This window comes from Primulina eburnea, chromosome 15, assembly GCF_022965805.1.
Source record: "Primulina eburnea isolate SZY01 chromosome 15, ASM2296580v1, whole genome shotgun sequence".
Taxonomy (NCBI): Eukaryota; Viridiplantae; Streptophyta; class Magnoliopsida; order Lamiales; family Gesneriaceae; genus Primulina; species Primulina eburnea.
The window spans coordinates 14,285,988-14,305,267 of record NC_133115.1 but is presented as its reverse complement, the minus strand read 5'-3'; the positions used below and the strand labels follow the sequence as shown (position 1 = coordinate 14,305,267).

General features: G+C 35.9%; 1 long non-coding RNA gene across 1 annotated transcript; it reads left to right on the top strand.

Annotated features, from left to right (window-relative positions):
• Window positions 1–914: 914 nt before the first annotated feature.
• On the top strand, window positions 915–5,069 carry LOC140814406 (uncharacterized). Its single transcript, XR_012114101.1, has 2 exons — window positions 915–1,968; window positions 2,670–5,069. It is a non-coding gene; the product is annotated as an uncharacterized lncRNA (long non-coding RNA).
• Window positions 5,070–19,280: the final 14,211 nt, after the last annotated feature.

The following is a 19,280-nucleotide window of genomic DNA, read 5'->3' as shown; positions in this document are numbered from 1 at the left end:
CCTAAAGTTTATTGATCCACAGTATAATTTTTGACAATATTCTTGTAACGACCCAGATTCAACGACTATCCTCACTGTATCAAGACGGGTCTTTCCAGCGTGCTTATGTCCTCACTCACACGCACCCTGGGAAACTTCCCAGGAGGTCACCCATCCCAAAATTGCCCCAAGTCAAGCACGCTTAACTTTGGAGTTCTTATGTGATGAGCTACCGAAAAGAAGATGCACCTTCGTGATATGAGTAGTACCAATCAAATCTTTTAAGCCCTCTTCAACTGTTCAGTCCATTACATTGCCCAGTCTCGGAATCCCTCTCATTCCCGTGTGGGTCGGTTCATTCATGTTCCCTTCACCTAGAAGCCTGCCAGGAGCCGCTCATTGTCCGTGCAACTAATGGCACCGGCGTTCACCCCCCGCCCTCTTCGGCCCCGGGCCTCACATGCCCACCAGCTTCCGCTTGGTTCATCCCCGAACCACACCGTACTAAGAGAGGTCGGCTCTGATACCACTTGTAACGACCCAGATTCAACGACTATCCTCACTGTATCAAGACGGGTCTTTCCAGCGTGCTTATGTCCTCACTCACACGCACCCTGGGAAACTTCCCAGGAGGTCACCCATCCCAAAATTGCCCCAAGTCAAGCACGCTTAACTTTGGAGTTCTTATGTGATGAGCTACCGAAAAGAAGATGCACCTTCGTGATATGAGTAGTACCAATCAAATCTTTTAAGCCCTCTTCAACTGTTCAGTCCATTACATTGCCCAGTCTCGGAATCCCTCTCATTCCCGTGTGGGTCGGTTCATTCATGTTCCCTTCACCTAGAAGCCTGCCAGGAGCCGCTCATTGTCCGTGCAACTAATGGCACCGGCGTTCACCCCCCGCCCTCTTCGGCCCCGGGCCTCACAACTCACGTTTTTCTTGTGTGATGTGCCAAGGGCTGCCACGTTCAAGTGTTAAGGGGACTGCTCGAAAGGGGTTTAGGTGCTGTCATGGTTGCTGAGGCCGCGATTTGTCCTTATGGATGAGAAGGGTCGGCGGCTTTGAGGTTTAGGTGGTGTCCTTGGTAGCCGAGAGTGAAAAGTGATGGGTTCAAGAGATGTGAGAGATCCAGCTGTGCGAAAACCCTTCCTAACCTTGGACCAGACCCTGGTGGGTCTGAGATAGGGGCTGGAATGGCTCGAACAATTCTGGATTCGAAGGATCAAACAATCGAGCCATGTTGGGGAGGGTAGTTTCGATAGGAAGCTTCTTGTTGTTTCTTGGTTCCTAGCCATTAAGAGCGTGTATGGGGATGGTGTCTTGGTTCTGATAGGTGCCTTAGAGTCTGGTCTAGGTCCCTGGTAGGCTGGTTCAGGGTGGGTGCCATCGGTGTAGGCTAAGACGTGAATTTTTGGGAAGGTGAAGGTAATAGGAGTAAAGATAATGTAGGGCCGAGAATTTGGATAAATTCTGGAATTTTCATCCGTGGATTTTGGGTCTGAAATTAAGATTGTAGGACTTTTTAAGTGTTTATAAGATATGGTAAAAAGTTTGGGAAAAATTTGTTAAAGTTTCGAGTCGATTCGGGTTAAAAACGGGACCTCGTTCTAAGTTTTTTTAAACAAATTGGTTAAGTTGTGAATTTGGCTCGAGTTTACATCTAGGAATGGTTATAAATAATTATTTGGGACATGTTAGAGTCAATGGAATTAAGAAAATGTCAAAGAAGTGAAATTTTACGTCCAGGGGAAAAATGGTAATTTTCGGGTTTCCAGGGGTAAAATGGTAATTTTGCACCCGGGGTGAGATTTTAGTCCTAGCAGCGCCCTGAGCACAAATCAAAATATTTTTAATGTTCATGCATCACGTTTACGATTTTTACGCTATTATAATAATTATGGTGCATGCTTAATTTAAAGGAATTAAGTGAGGAAGAGAAGAGCACTCCGTCTCCGCCGCGCCGCGTCGTTATTTCGTTTGTTTTCTAGTCAAAACAAACCAAGGCATGTATATACTTTTTCTAAACCTCAATCAAGTCATATAGGTATTTTTAAATATCGCAAGTACATGATTTTAATTGTTCATATTTAATTATGTTGGTTAATTATATTACGTGCATAGAAAATATTCATTTTTGAGATTTATGCGATATGGCTTGTGGTTCATTCACTATGTGGGAGCGTTATTTATACGGTCGCCAGTGACCGCTCAGTTCAGGTTGGTATCATCAGGTCGCCAGTGACCTATCAGTTCAGGATGGTACCATCGGGTCTTCAGTGACCGCCAGCTCAGTTTCAGGCTCCCCGGTAGTCAGTTACCGATCAGTTCAGCTTAGTGCAATGGCCACAGGCGTAAAACATAATCTCAACAGAAAATTTTACCAGTTATTTCAGTACAGGGCTCCAAGGAGCAAACGTTTTTACCGTGATTATCAGTTCAGTTATGCACGTATTATAATTGCTCAATACAGATTATTTTCAACAGCAGTACAGATTATTTTCAGCAGCAGTACAGATTATTTTCAGCATGAGTATAGATTATTTTCAGTATCAGTACAGATTATTTTCAGCATCAGTACAAATTATTTTCAGCATGACTCATGACATGATATTTTATCCCATGCATATTTTACCTCAGATTTTACTCGTTACCTGCGATATATGCATGCTGAGTCTTTAGGCTCACTAGACTTGATTGTTGTAGGTACTGATGAGGTCAGGGTAGAGGACGGAGACCAGTGAGCCAGCTTGGGTCGGCAGTAGTGGCACCCGAGGACCTCAGCGCAGCAGTTGTTATTTTTCCGCAAACAATTTTATCAGTCGTTAGATATTTTTAAATTGTACTTGTTGACAAACTTTATTTTCTTCCGCTGTTTTAAATTTTAAACATTGAACTTGATTCATCAGTGATTTTATGAATGAGGCCATTTAAGTTCTTTAAAAAGGAAAATTTTAAATTTCCGCAAATTTTCAAAGCGAGGATTTTCGGGCCTTTACAGTTGGTATCAGAGCCTATGTTCTTGTAAAGGGTTACACTACTACTGACCACGAGAAGCTCACGAAGTCACGTCTTCGGTCTGTAAGTTTTACAGTTCAGCATTTTGTTCAGCATTTTATTTAAAGCATGAATTATTTTGTCAGTATGCTTCCAGATTTTCAGTAATTCAGAGTTCAGTTAAAATAAATTATGGAATTATGCATGTTAGTTACGTACGGGTTATGTAGGGAACAATATGCCTTCTAGACGCCTTGTTTAGAGCGCAAGGGATGATGAACGCCGTCATGAGGACGGTGAGTATCAGAGGTAGGAAGGAAATGCATCTCCACCCCCACCGGACATAAATAAGAATTTTTCTATTGGGCATTAGGAGAGGTCGTAAAATATTTAACTATATAAATTTTTGGGTTAGTAGTACTGATGTTCTACTTATGGGCTATAAGTTAAACTTAAAGATTATGAATGTTTTCGGGACTTGTAGAATTTACAAGAAATTAATGATGGTTCATGGTTGCTAGTTGAATTAAATTTTGAGGATTCCCTGTAAAGATTAATGATTCGAAGACTACGACGATTCTTTGGAAGTATAAAGTTGTAGAAATTATTTCGGATTCTACCTAGTTAGATTTAAGGATTGAATTGCATAAAGTAAGAATTTTAAGGATCCAATTGTAATAACCCATAATTTGAGGACCTAGGTGCAAAACAAAATTCTAAGGGACTATTTTTGAATTTACAATATTTTGGGATTTAATTCTGAGTTCGAGAATTTAAAAGTTTAATGAAGTAAAGATGAAAAAAAAAAAAAAAAAAATTATGGGGACAATGATGCAAATTTCGAAGAGTTGTAGGGCCAAAATGTAAATTTGGAAAACTGTAAGGGCCAGAGTGCAAGTTCCAAAATTTTAAGGATGTAATTGCGAGCTTTTAAGTATTTGTAGTAATGTAAGACGTGTTATGGGAATTAATTTTGGGTTTAATAAACTTAAGGCTATTGAACCTTATGATGCGGGAAATCTATAAAATGAAATTAGGAATACTGAGGACTCATGGATAATTGTGCAATTTTCGAGAAAAAAAAAATGGACGATATTCGAGGAAAGTAAGATTTAATTTTTCAATTTTAAGAAACTTGAGAACTTATTTAGTAGTAAGTGAGAATGGAACGGTTTAAATGATAGAAATTTTTGGTTATTTAGGCTCGAATGAAATATAAAATATTTAGATATTTGGGTTATAATGTTACAATGAATGGTAACCAAGGACATTGTAGGATGAATCAATCTTTGGCGTAAAAAATTTAAGCGTTAGTGAAATAATGTTGTGGCAAATTAAGAATTTAAAGTGATGGCGAATTAAGGTAAATTTGATCGGTTAGTTAAGTTATAAGAATAAACCTTGAGTTAGGAAATTTTTGGAAACATAAGTTTGATGTGTCACAAGTTTTAGTCATGATCTTAACAGTTAAGATTATACCTTGGGAGAATTTAAATTTTTAGGAATATTGAGTACGATGATGGTTAGTTTAATTGGTAGACGCATGTAAGAATTAAGGTAGACATTTTGTCTTGAGAAATTTTTGTAAATTACGAAGAAACTTGGGAATAAGTGAATGTGTGTTGGAATTATGTATCCAAAACTATTTGGGTTGCATAAGGTTGAATTTCAAATTTATGGTATAGTTGATCATACGAAATTTAGGGTGAAATAAATACAAAAGGGAATTAGTGGTGTTCAACATAAGTTATCAATCAATGAATATTAAGATTTTTATTGAGTAAGAAATCTAAAAGTTTGCCATGGTGGTACGACAAATCACGATGCATTTTAATAATTAATGAAGATTGTAATACAAAGTAATGGATAAACAACAATTACGAGTAATCCTAAAAATAAAGAAAAAACCTGAGGAGGATATTCTCCGATAAATACAAGAATCGTAAACATAATAACTAAAATAATTAAAAATAAATTTGCAAGAGCCATCTTCTTGTTCTTCGAATTTTTATGAAGAATAAGTTTTAGAGAGAAGAGAAAGTTGGAGTGATTGAATGGATTTGTGAGATGGTATTTATAGAGGAAAAACAAAAACTAGCCGTTAGTTACCGATTTGTGACCGTTGGTATATGTATGTATTTGTATAATTTTATGGTAAAAATATGGTGTATATAATATTAGATATGTTTAAATAATTATGTATATCATATCTCATTATTATAATGAGATGTCATAATTTATTTAGTTTAAAAATCTTATAGACTTTTATACTTGTCGTACTTCTTACTCGAAATTAAAGGTTGACAACAATTTTATATTTGGGACGTATTTGTAAATGACTAAGTTACATTCGGTGGTATTGTAAGGTAAAGAATTGATTCAAGAGTTGTAGGCCTTAACTATATCGTAATTGAGAAAAGAATAGTCTAAGCATGTAATTTACGATGGAAAGGATTTATAATTTAGGCGAAAGTCGGTATTGTACATTTTGGGTTTTGTGGATTAACGTACTTGAGATTTAAGATTTGAAACAATTTAATAATTGTGATATACTTGTAAATAATTAAGTTATGTAAGTTTGGTGCCGTAAGATAAAGATTCGATTCATGGATCTTAGTCTAATATTATTATGAGGTTGAAATAAATTTTAACATTTAAGTGTATTACCAATGATAGAAGTCGATCAGTAGATTTTGGTGCTAAAGTTTCTTGAGTTGAACTGCATAAATGCTAATGTAATAGGTTGATGAACATTATGGGCATATTATAAGGAAAGTAATATGCGATAAGTTTGGATTGTCATTTCTAGTATTGGGAAGTTTGAGAAAAGTCAAAATTCGAAGACATAGTAGAATAAAACTAAGTCACTATAAATCGTGTTAAGTTGCGATTCACAAACGATGATTTTGACATGTAAAATAATTAGGATCGATGAGACATAAGGACATCTTAAGATTTATTATTTTTTTTAGTAGCGCCGCGGAAGCGTGGATTATTGGAATATTAGAACTAATTTTAAACTTCGTGATTATCAAGGATAAGCGAATTTCGGGGACGAAATTCAATTTAAGGGGGAGAGATTGTAGAACCCGTAAATCAGTCTGCGTATAAGCCATGCATAATTCCTAGTAATTTTAATTGCATGAGTATTTAAATTCTTTTCTTTAAATTTATTTATTTTACGCAGTAGTAATTGTTACCTTTTCCGTTAAATAAGTGAGGCCGGACCGGAGATGGAGTATTGAGATAAATTAATAAAGACTTATTTAAGAAGTTGGTAATATAGCATGTTCATTCCATTACATTTCAAAAGTTCGTGTATTAAGATTTTTTTTAAGTTGCATTTCACGTTCGAACGAGGATCGGAGACAGGAGAATTTTCAGGAAAATTATTTTATTACACGATTTATTTTTATAAATTAAGTGGGAGAGTTTTTAAGTGTATTTTTGAAAAATGGGATTTTATGAGGTATTTTTACCCGCATGACTTTATTTTTAACGGTATGCAAATTTTATCGAATCGGTGAATTTTCTTAGGGTTCGGCTAATAATTTTAAAATCTTCCCAACATAAAATATTTTTCGGGAGTGTGTTTGGATTTAATGGACCTAATTTTAAGCTTATTGGGCTTAAATATTTTTTTTACTCTTAATTAAATAATTAGGGTCCATTATCTACTAATTAATCATTTAAATAATTTAATAGTATTACCCTACACCCATTATCACTTTCCCAACCGACACTCTCATTATTTAGAATCCCACCTCCTTCAATCAGTGACCCTCTTCGTGAGTGCAACAGCAAGGTTGTTTCGGTTGTGTCTTTTTCTTCCAGCTCAAGTGTTTCTCCACGTCTCGGGTTTTTCTTTTGAGCAGTTGTACGCCAAAAACCCACCAACCGACACCCTCTTCATTCCTAATTATTCCCTCGGTTTCCATCAATTTATAACCTCCTACGGCTGAAGCTTTCCTCGGTCACCTCCATTCTTGCAAAGAAAATCCTTCGGCTCTTCCTTGTAGCTCCATTCTTCGATCCCCTCGCGTTTATACTTCATCAAGGCAAGCTTGTAATCTTATTTTCTCATTTAGACATTTTCTCCTTGGTTTTCCAGCAGCCAACCATGGGGAAGCTTCGGCCATAGTTGCTCTTGCAAAAGAAATTCTCCGGCTTGATTCCCGACGCTCGTTCTTCGGTTTTCTTACGAATTATTTACCAGGCACGCATTGTACCCTTATTTCTGCATCATTTACGTCATATACATGATGATGATTGTGTTCTTACAATTAAAAGTCTCGATCCAGCCGACCCTTCTCATCCATAAGGACAAATCGCGGCCTCAGCAACCATGACAGCACCTAAACCCCTTTCGAGCAGTCCCCTTAACACTTGAACGTGGCAGCCCTTGGCACATCACACAAGAAAAACGTGAGTAATGATTAAAAGATGCAAGAACGTAAGTAAAACCGAAAAGCTTTTCTGTGCACGGCTGGATCGAGACTTTTAATTGTAAGAACACAATCATCATCATGTATATGACGTAAATGATGCAGAAATAAGGGTACAATGCGTGCCTGGTAAATAATTCGTAAGAAAACCGAAGAACGAGCGTCGGGAATCAAGCCGGAGAATTTCTTTTGCAAGAGCAACTATGGCCGAAGCTTCCCCATGGTTGGCTGCTGGAAAACCAAGGAGAAAATGTCTAAATGAGAAAATAAGATTACAAGCTTGCCTTGATGAAGTATAAACGCGAGGGGATCGAACTTGAACGTGGCAGCCCTTGGCACATCACACAAGAAAAACGTGAGTAATGATTAAAAGATGCAAGAACGTAAGTAAAACCGAAAAGCTTTTCTGTGCACGGCTGGATCGAGACTTTTAATTGTAAGAACACAATCATCATCATGTATATGACGTAAATGATGCAGAAATAAGGGTACAATGCGTGCCTGGTAAATAATTCGTAAGAAAACCGAAGAACGAGCGTCGGGAATCAAGCCGGAGAATTTCTTTTGCAAGAGCAACTATGGCCGAAGCTTCCCCATGGTTGGCTGCTGGAAAACCAAGGAGAAAATGTCTAAATGAGAAAATAAGATTACAAGCTTGCCTTGATGAAGTATAAACGCGAGGGGATCGAAGAATGGAGCTACAAGGAAGAGCCGAAGGATTTTCTTTGCAAGAATGGAGGTGACCGAGGAAAGCTTCAGCCGTAGGAGGTTATAAATTGATGGAAACCGAGGGAATAATTAGGAATGAAGAGGGTGTCGGTTGGTGGGTTTTTGGCGTACAACTGCTCAAAAGAAAAACCCGAGACGTGGAGAAACACTTGAGCTGGAAGAAAAAGACACAACCGAAACAACCTTGCTGTTGCACTCACGAAGAGGGTCACTGATTGAAGGAGGTGGGATTCTAAATAATGAGAGTGTCGGTTGGGAAAGTGATAATGGGTGTAGGGTAATACTATTAAATTATTTAAATGATTAATTAGTAGATAATGGACCCTAATTATTTAATTAAGAGTAAAAAAAATATTTAAGCCCAATAAGCTTAAAATTAGGTCCATTAAATCCAAACACACTCCCGAAAAATATTTTATGTTGGGAAGATTTTAAACGTATTAGCCGGACCCTAAGAAAATTCACCGATTCGATAAAATTTGCATACCGTTAAAAATAAAGTCATGCGGGTAAAAATACCTCATAAAATCCCATTTTTCAAAAATACACTTAAAAACTCTCCCACTTAATTTATAAAAATAAATCGTGTAATAAAATAATTTTCCTGAAAATTCTCCTGTCTCCGATCCTCGTTCGAACGTGAAATGCAACTTAAAAAAAATCTTAATACACGAACTTTTGAAATGTAATGGAATGAACATGCTATATTACCAACTTCTTAAATAAGTCTTTATTAATTTATCTCAATACTCCATCTCCGGTCCGGCCTCACTTATTTAACGGAAAAGGTAACAATTACTACTGCGTAAAATAAATAAATTTAAAGAAAAGAATTTAAATACTCATGCAATTAAAATTACTAGGAATTATGCATGGCTTATACGCAGACTGATTTACGGGTTCTACAATTCTTGTATAATATGAAATAACATACAAATCTGTTAATATTTTTGAAGAATATTGATCTCAATATTTCTGAAAAATATTGATCTAAAATCTACGATATTATTTATCAGTATTCTAAAGAACATTAGTGTCATGCAATACCGTATCATATTTACTTGCATGTAAATCTAAAGTACGTCATAAGCTTGGTCGATCAATAAATTCAAAAAGATTTTGTACTCTAAAAGTATAAAAACTGCAGAAGAAGTAAGATGATACAGTAAAAGAGATTGATAAATTAAAATATTGTTTTTCCTAAAATTAACAAACATATGTAAGAAATGATATTTCAAAAAATTATTTATTTTTATAAAAACTATGATATCAAGATAGTATGATTATAGATAATTATTTTGATATCATATCTTTTATGAATGTGAAAAATAATGAGTATATAAAACTATAGTTTATAGATATTGGATATTGACATATGACAGTATATATGGGCTAACCTCAACCCAAAACTTCTCAAAAGGACTTGAAGTTGATTATGAGAAAATGGTTTCACTCGTAATGAATATACTCACTGAATAGTGATATACACAGAAAAATCCATGAATGATTTGAATTATAAAATGGAATTATATTCTACTTCCAAGATTATCTCTTCAATAAAATGACAAAAGTAATTATGATGATTAAGATAATCCAAATCTATGTGATTCATTCATATTAGTAGATATTCATGTAGTGTTGACAAAAAAATGTGATTCATTCATATTAGTAGATATTCATGTAGTGTTGACAAAAAAAGCCAAGTAATTAAAATACAAACGTATCATGAAAGACTTGGGAAATATGAAATTTTGTTTTGAGCCGTGGATTCGATATTCATAGAAAGAATATATTTTAATTGGTCATAATACACAACAATAAAAAATATTTTTATATAGATATCTTACATCTATTAATGGTTGTTTTATAATGCTCAAAAGATTTTGGCCCTAAAGTATGATATATATAAGCATAAATTGTAGATAATATGATCTATCTTTTCATAAAAGCTTTGCTGATATTAAATTTTGAGAAAGTAGATTGCAAGATCGAGGAACGACTTAAAGATTTCAAGCGGTGCTTGCAACATGGAGACAGAGACGGATCTACGTTAGGGCTATACTGGGCTGCAGCCCAGCCCATTTTTTTTAATTTAGCGACGGTTTTAGCGACGGTTTTTTGATAACTGTCGCTACTTTTGCGACGGTTTTAGTAAACCCGTCGCCGATGTGGATCGGCGACAGTTTTATTAAAACCGTCGCAAAAATTAGCGACGGTTATTTCTAAAACCGTCGCTAAATTATTAAAAAATAAAAAAAAGGTGGATCGGCGGTTTTAATTAGCGACGGTTTATTCAATAGAACATCATTACCACTTTGATGTTTTTAATGCAGCAATAAATTTCATTTTGATGGAGTTAAATATTCGGTTCAATGAGTCATCGGAGAAACTTCTTTCTCTTAGTATAGCTTTAGATCCTAAAAATTCATTTGACTCATTTAACAGTGATGATATTTGCAAGCTTGCGAAGAAGTTTTATCCTGGAGATTTCACAGATCAAGAAATTGTTGTTTTGAAGTATGCATTGATACATTTATAAACTCGATGTGATGTAGAATTTAAAGGTTTCTACACTTGTCGAGTTGTGTCAGCAATTGACCGAGAGTGGACGGTCAAGTGTTTATGTTATGTTGACTAGATTGATTCATCTTGTTTTGACATTATCTGTGTTTACTGCCACTATTGAACGGGTTTTTTCAGCAATGAAGCATGTGAAGACGGCACTTCGCAATAAAATGGAGGATGACTTTCTTGCCGATTGTTTGACACTCTATATTAAACGAGATTTAGCTAAACATATTGATGTAAATTCTATTATTGATGAATTTTATGTTTTAAAATCCCGTAAGGCACAACTTCGTTGAACGATATAATGTACTTTTTTTTTAATAATATATAATTTATCATATTGAGTTCAAGCCCACCCCAACTCTTATTCCTGGATCCGTCCCTGCATGGAGAGTAGTTTAGACTATACTCTTTACACTTGTTTATGACTTTTTCCAAGCTGTTTTTCATAACAAAGTTTTAATGAGATAGTTAGCAAGAAGTAAGAGATGTCGTATTCTTTTTCCTTCACTAGATTTTTGTCAACTTGGGTTTTTTCTAGTAAGATTTTAATGAGCTTCATCCATCATCAAGAGAATATATAAAGAGAAGTATCTATTATTGTACTCTCTTTTTTTCGCTCAATTTTTTCCACTGAGTTTTGTTTTCAAGGTTTTAATGAGACATGACATGTCTCTCCATAAATTTTTCGTGCAACCATCTTGCCAAAAGAAATATTCAACGAAGTAGTTGTTGTGTAGATAATCATGTAAAGGAGAGTGTTATGGTATAATTTCGGATGTAAATAATTACGTATATAGATTTTCTACTAATATTGATATATCAATCTTTCTATCTGCACATTTGTATTCTACCATTATATCATATAAATAGAAATTCTCAGTTATGAATAATATAGTTTGAAATCATAATCTGAACTCACATTTCTCTCATTTCCTTTAATTTTGTATTAAATCGAACTACTTGTCGGCTTGAGAGTGAAATTATCGGGTTTTACAAATTCAAAAGTTGCATAATAATCTCGAACAATCCCAATATAAGCGGGACATGTGACAGGAAGTACGGTTCCCATCCAATATTGTGAATCAACTCAAATACCTTTGTTCTAATAATTTAAAACTCCAAGTGAGGTGATGAATGTACGTTTAGTGACTATTTTTTTTTTTGGGTGGCACAACGCCCTATACCTATCCTTTTCTACTTCTCTGTGCATGTTGATTGCTCATTCAAATCAGATTCGGAAGGTGGTAGAAGATTCATATCTTTCACAATTCTAGACCTTTTATACACAGGTGAATGTAGTTGGTTATGATCTTGAGGTGATCCCGAAGAATAGTTTGTGTAAGGTTCAAAATGCGATAACGTAATCCAACTGCATGCAAATCTAAGAAAATGGAAAATGACTAATTAAATTATTTTTGTATTTATTGAATATGGTAGGAATGTGTACATGGTTAAAATGTAGTTTTACGCTTGAATGCATAAAACTGTTTTTAAAAGTATTCGAGATGCGATAGAAAAACGGTGACCATAAAAGAAAAATATTTTTATTAAATGATTATTTTTATTTATTTAATATATGGTATAATTTAATGAATTTTTTCGAAAATGTGATATTTTGAGGTGTTTTTACACGTCGAGCCGTATTTTAAACCGACAATCAAATTTTGATGAAAATAGAGTCTTTTTAGAGGCTCGGTTAATATTTTCGAAAATCTACCTAAACAAAATATTTTAATTACCATCTAATAGGGCTAATGAGCCTATTATACCCAAGTTATTGGGTCTAGCTTGTTACAAAATTATTTATATCAAATTGAAGCCTTCAAAAACCCTACCTACACACCAATAACACACGCACACCACATCAAAATAAACTAGGACTACTAGGGCAGCAACAACATGTCACACACCACATGTTTTTGAGGAGGAATTCACATAAGGCTTGAAGGAAAATTCAGCAAGGTTCTCCCCACGTCGACGTCCTCGTATTGCAAATCGTTTTCCTGCGTAAAATACGCAAAGGCACGCCTTAATCTTCCTTCAATCATCGTTCATACCATATTATATTTTTTGATACATATTTTCATGAAAAACATAATATACTTTTTTTATTTCAATTTTTATGGCATAACATGAACAAGATTAAAAATCTTGTTTATGATGCACAAAGGGAATGCTATGGTAGGGCTATGGGAAGGAATGTTTTTCAACATGTAAAAGGGTCTTAGGTGCATGTTTTAAGGGTTGTACAGGTAGGGCAAAATATTGAACGAAAATTGGGATCAAAGGGGGCTATGGTTTGAATTTTGGGTCCTAGGAAGAAGCAGGCTATTAGCTGCTGGAGGGACGTGATCATGGGTGCTAATGGGGTATATTCACGGTCCTAGGTGGCTCAAGGGAAGGCTGGGACGAATCCAAGGGCGGAAACGGGAAGCTAGGCTCGCGGGAGTCAAAGGATGGCACATGTTTTAGGGCTTTGCTTGCATGGGCAGTAAAGCTGGTCTATGAAGGGTCTAAGGGCTCATTCAAGGTCCTAGGAGGGCTAGCTAGGTTCTGGTTGGGTTGGCTAAGAGCTAGGAACGAAGGGGGACGCATGGATTGTAAGGCTAGGGTTTGGTCAATTAAGAGCAAAATTGTCCAGCAAGGCTATGTTTGGTTCGAATGATAGGATTAAAGAATGATTAATACATAAATGATAAAATAAATGATTATGTAAAGATTTGTAGGTGTGCTCAAATCTTTGTTGTGTTTGGTGAGATTTTTAAGGGTGTGACTAACTAATGAATTAAATTTGAATTACCCAAACTACCCTTTCACCTTTTTTATAATTAATATTTTAACAACATTTTTTATACCTATCCGCCCATTGCCTTGGACTCATTTTCTCCACACAATCTCTTCGATTAAAACCCTAGCCGCGATGAACGAAAATAACTCCGCATAGATGTAGGATTTGTTTCCGAACATCTCTGTATCGTGATGTGTTCTAGTTGAATCCGACTGTTCCAGTTAAAAATCGGTTGTCACACGCACATATATCATACGGGCTGAAGTAATAAATTGACAGATGCTTAATAAGATTTGGTGTTCGACTGTAATGAAATAATATACAAGAACTCGAAAAACAAACTCAGTAGAATAGTAATTTTACAAAGGAAATATGCAACGATTTCGTCGAACTAAGAAAAAAAGCACAAAACAAGAAAAGATTGAGACAAAATATGTCAACCAAAACTACCGAAAGCACAAATTTTTGGCAGAAACCATGAACATAAAGAAAGCTCATTCAACTACACAGTCATACACTCCTCAAATTTCTGCAAATGTTGCAATCGACATTCGAAAATTTCACCATTGAAAACAAAATTTTGAAAACAACTTCCGAAATTTGTATTGTCAAACATAAAATTTAAACAATAATTACCTTATTTCGGAAGATTTTGCCGTGAACAACAAATATCTAACCCAATCCCTTTCTTCCTTCGGAAGCTAATGTTGATTTGGCGGTCAAGTCTTCTGTGGGGTTTATTTTGTAGTAAGGGGTATTATAGGAAAATATATGTAGGATAAATTGAAGGACTATTAATATTGGCATGTGGCGTGGGTTTAATTTAACCAGCCTTGTACAACACAATCCAGTGCAGAGGAGATTGAGTGGGATTACTTAAAATTGTACCAAACAATGGATTAGCATGGACAAAAAATACAAACCTATCTAATCCACGCTACCAAACGCTGCGCAAGGTTCTAGGCTTGTTCTATGGTCTTAAATGGTTTGATTTAGATTGTATATGGGATGTTTGTGTGTTAATAATCTATGGTTCAAGTTTGGAAAATCTGGTTAAGTTTCGAGTCAATTCGGGTTAAAATTGATGAGTACGTTTAAGTTTTAAAACGAATCGGTAAATTAGTCAAGGAGCGTAATTTTATGTCTAAGAAATATTTATGGGTGTATATTAAGGTGTTATGTTAAGTTTGGATGAATTAGGGTCGTCGTTTTAAGGTCTAAGGATAAATTGAGAAAGTTAGGGTTTCAGGGTCAAAACAATCATTTTACACCTGGATAATGTTAGACGTCGTGGCAGTGTCCTGAATGCTGTAATGAATGTTAAAATGTTTATTTTAAATATTTATGAAATTTTATGATGAAAAATTAATGCTAAAAGACGTGTTGTATGCTTGGTTAGAAAAAAAATGATATATATATATATATATATATATATATATATATATGTGTGTGTGTGTGTGTGTGTGTGTGTGCATGAATTTTTATGAGTTATGAAAATGATGAAAGGTTGAATGAGGTGACTTGATTATGACATAAAAAGATATGATTGGGGATATTGTGAGGGAAAAGGCCCCAGAGAGAGCCCGTTTACGGGAGAAGACCCCAAAGGTAGCCTGACGATCGTATTTCCATCGAAATGATATGATGATATGTATGGCCAAGGCTCAGTTGACGGGTGAGAGTGTCGCTGATGTCCTCTCCTCCTGGTACATTGGTTATACATAGATGGATTTATCGACCTACAATTGAAACGAAGTTACAATTAACGATCTGAATTCAATAAAAAGAAAACGTATACGTATATGATGGAAGGAAATGTTTATGATGAAAGGTTTAAAGTTATGTATATTCATTAAAAGCTATTTTCAGTAAAAGTATTTTACTGATGCATGTGATTGTATAGATACTACTTGTTATCATGATTAAGGTTTGTTGAGTCATTAGAGTCACTATGTGTGATCGATGTAGCGAGCTTGATTTTGATGGAGGACTTGATGGTTGAACTAGCTGGTCTGAATGTGCATATAACCCGAGAACCGTCGCTAGTTTTCCGTAATTATGTTTATGATTTAGGTATACTTTGAAGATATATGACTTACGATGCTTTTGAGATATGCCTGAGGTATTAAGATCTTTATGATTTATTTTAAAAATTGCTAAATTTAGGTTTGGTTGACGATTTACATTTTCATGTTTTGAATTGTGTTTTTAGGATTTCCAAACAATTAGTTGGTGAGGTTATTTTTAAACCGTACAAAATATTTCTATATATATGTGTATGTGGTTCGGCTAAATGGTTTAGAGATAAAAATAAAAAATTCAAGTATAATTTAAAGAAAAACGAGTAGTGGAAGTTTCAGTTGGTATCAGAGCAACGTTCTTGTTAAGGGTTGTGCCACCGCCAGTTCCGGAACGTTTAGTCGTCAAGCCTCAATTCTGTAAGTTTAATTGCTTTTCATTATTTTTATGATGGTACATGCATGTTTACATGGTTTATATGCTTAAATTACACGTTTAACTGCCTTTTGAAGTTAAATGAAATTTATGCTTATAGTTGCTCAAAAAAAGGATTATTTATGATGCATGATTAGAAGCTTAGATTTAAATGCATGTTGGTTACGTTTAGAATTTGGAAAACGTTCAGATATAATGCCTCTTAGATGCATGCGCACCTAGTACTGATAGACAAGCCGAGACTAATGAGGATCGTCAAGAGAATGCATCCCACCTCCTAATGGGCATGCTACTACTCATGTTCTAGAGGGCATGACATGTTTCTTTGAGAAGCAGGCTCAGCAGGCTCCGAGGCCACAACTTGACATCTATGATCAGTTCCAGAGGCTAGGTCCGAAGAAATTTTCTGGCACCACCGACCCGTTTGCTGCTGATGGTTGGATTCGATCTCTTGAGGCGCATTTCTGTTATCTGAACATGAGAGATGCTGATCGAGTTAGGTGTGCTACATATATGTTGTGAGATGAAGCTTCTCTTTGGTGGAAGGAACTGAACATGGCGTCAACCTGGCTACACTCACTTGGGTGCAATTCAAGAACATCTTTTATGATAAGTAATTTACCCAAGTCCCACTAGTTAAATAATTAATTTAAATTGAGCTCTACAAGACTCAATATGATTTAATTAATTCAACACTTGAATTAATTTAATTATTTGGACTCTACTAGGTCCACTAGTGTTTAATTAATTCAACACTTGGATTAATTTAATTTAGTCCATAATAATGTTTATGAAAATCACAATTTCCAAATACATTATTCACTTGACCAACTTTTTAATTTAGGAACACTTCCATAAATTAAAATTAACATTTCTCTTATAGAAGTCATACTTCTATTTTTCCTTACACTTATAAACTCATTTATAAGTTGTTCAACACATTGAACTAGTTTCTCCTTTATAGAAGTCATACTTCTAATTTTCCTTACGCTTATAAACTCCTTTATAAGCCGTTCAACACATTGAACTATTTTTCTTCTCAACGGGATCTAGAAAGCTAGCACTTGTGTGGTCCTCAATGGTTCATTGATACAACTAGCCGTGGGTTCACATCTCCATGTGATTCGGACTAAACATGTCCTTATATGAGCATACCCCAATTGCTCCATTCTTACTTATCAACCCCTTGATAACAAGAACGTCAGAACTCAAGTCTGATAGTACCCAACCAACCATGTTAAACGCCTAGCAACATCGCTTACATGATTCCCTAGGTATCAAATGATAGTGCCTGCAAGAACCATTCAATTATGGTTAGCGTACAGTACGGTCCCTTCAACTCATATATCCCGACTGATTCGACAACCATTGGTTTATCGATACTATGTGTCATGTCGTAGTTGCATCGATGGTGTAATCTATGAAACCCCTTTCATAATTACCACCATACTCTGGCCAGAGATTTCAACCTACATACACATGATAACACATAGGATATCCATACCCGAAGGTAAGCGGTGAACCCCCGACTACAATGCATCGACTCCTATACGTTTCGACATGACACCCAACCTTGCCACCTGATGACCCCATAAGAGTCGGTAAACAAGTCAAAGTGAAATGCTTGCACATAGAGTCTCAATGTTGTCCCGGGTCATAAGGACTAATGGTGTACAACCATAAACTAGGACACTTCCACTCGATAAGTGAGAACCACTTGGAAAGTCCTTTAATGGAGGGTTGTTCAGTGCACTCTACCAGGAGCACCTATCTGCATGCTCGGACATTACAATGTCCCCTACCAATGAAACATGGTACTCACATCGCAGATACTCGTCTCTAACTCGAGCGGCCTATATCCTTCTTAGTGGCGGCTGAATCGACTAGGAACCGTTTAGAATATACAGTATTACAAATATGAGTTTCATGATACTCATCATATGAGCATCTCATATTCTTTCTACTATTTGTATATTCAAGGGCTTTATCTATGCAACTAGCATGAGTATACAGATAAAGATGTGTCAAAATAATAATTTCAACTATTACTAAAATAAAGACTGCTTATACATAGAGTTTCATTGTGAACACTCGGCCAACACTTGGCTCGACGGGCACCTACTCTAACAAAGTATTTCACTGTTGGTGTCCGAGGACGCTTGAAGAGGGAGTTCATGAGTCTCCGTCAAGGAGCCATGAATGTGGCTGAGTTCATTAGGAAGTTTGATAGAGGTTGTCACTTTTTATCCCTTATTTCTAGGGATGCTGCTGAGAAACTAAGGCACTTGATGGATGGCCTTCGACCTACCATACGTCGGGATGTGATGATGATGCGACCGACGGATTATGCAGCTGCCACCATTTGCGATTTCCAAGCTGAGCAAGCCCTGAAAGGCATTGATTTTGAGATGTAACAGCACCAGCAGAGCTATCAGCCAGTCAAGAAGCAATTTACAGGACCTCCGAAAGCTCAAGGACAAAAAAATCCCCAAGGACAATGGAAGAAGCCAGGGCAACAGAAGCCACCATAGTCTGGAGAACCAAAACCTGAAGAGAGGCCATTATGCAAAGAATGCAATCGGCCACACCTTGGCAACTGCATGTGAGGAACATATAAGTGCTTTATATGGAATGAAGAAGGACATAAAACTGTCGAATGCCCAAAGAAGAAAGGACCAATCGTTGGCAAAGCTTATGTGATACATGCTGGAGAAGATGAAGAATAGCCATACACGACTTTGATCACTAGTAACCTAGTTATTTAATGTTTTTATATTGATTTTATTGCATGAAATGTCAAATTAATTATGAGAGTTGATTGAGATTCATACAGAGCCATCGAGCCCGCCCAACCAGCAACCAGAGCTGTATGCATTATATGAACGGAAAGCAACCAGCAGCCCTGCTACTAATATAATACTAAAGCTCCGTTGGGTGCTGCCCGCTGGCACCATGCACGGGGCCCTGTCATCCAAGATGCAAAGTCAGTTTCGTTTCCGAGAAAACTTCGTTCGAATTGCATGTGTTAAGCATATAGCCTAGATAAAAAATAAAGTAAGATAAGGCCCTTTAGGTTAGGGTGGTCGTAGATCACTCTATAGGCCGTCCATAGAGGAAAATAGGTTGCATACTCTACCTTAGTTGGATTTAAGAGAAGATATTGAAAATTATAAAAATCGGGCATAAAATATAAACTTTAAAAGTGCAAGGGAATGAATTGGGCCAAATTAAATATTTTGATGGTTGAAAGTGAGGAATTTCGAAAATTTGGGAAAATTAGTGCATAAATTAAAAATTCTAGGGGCCAGAGAACAAAAA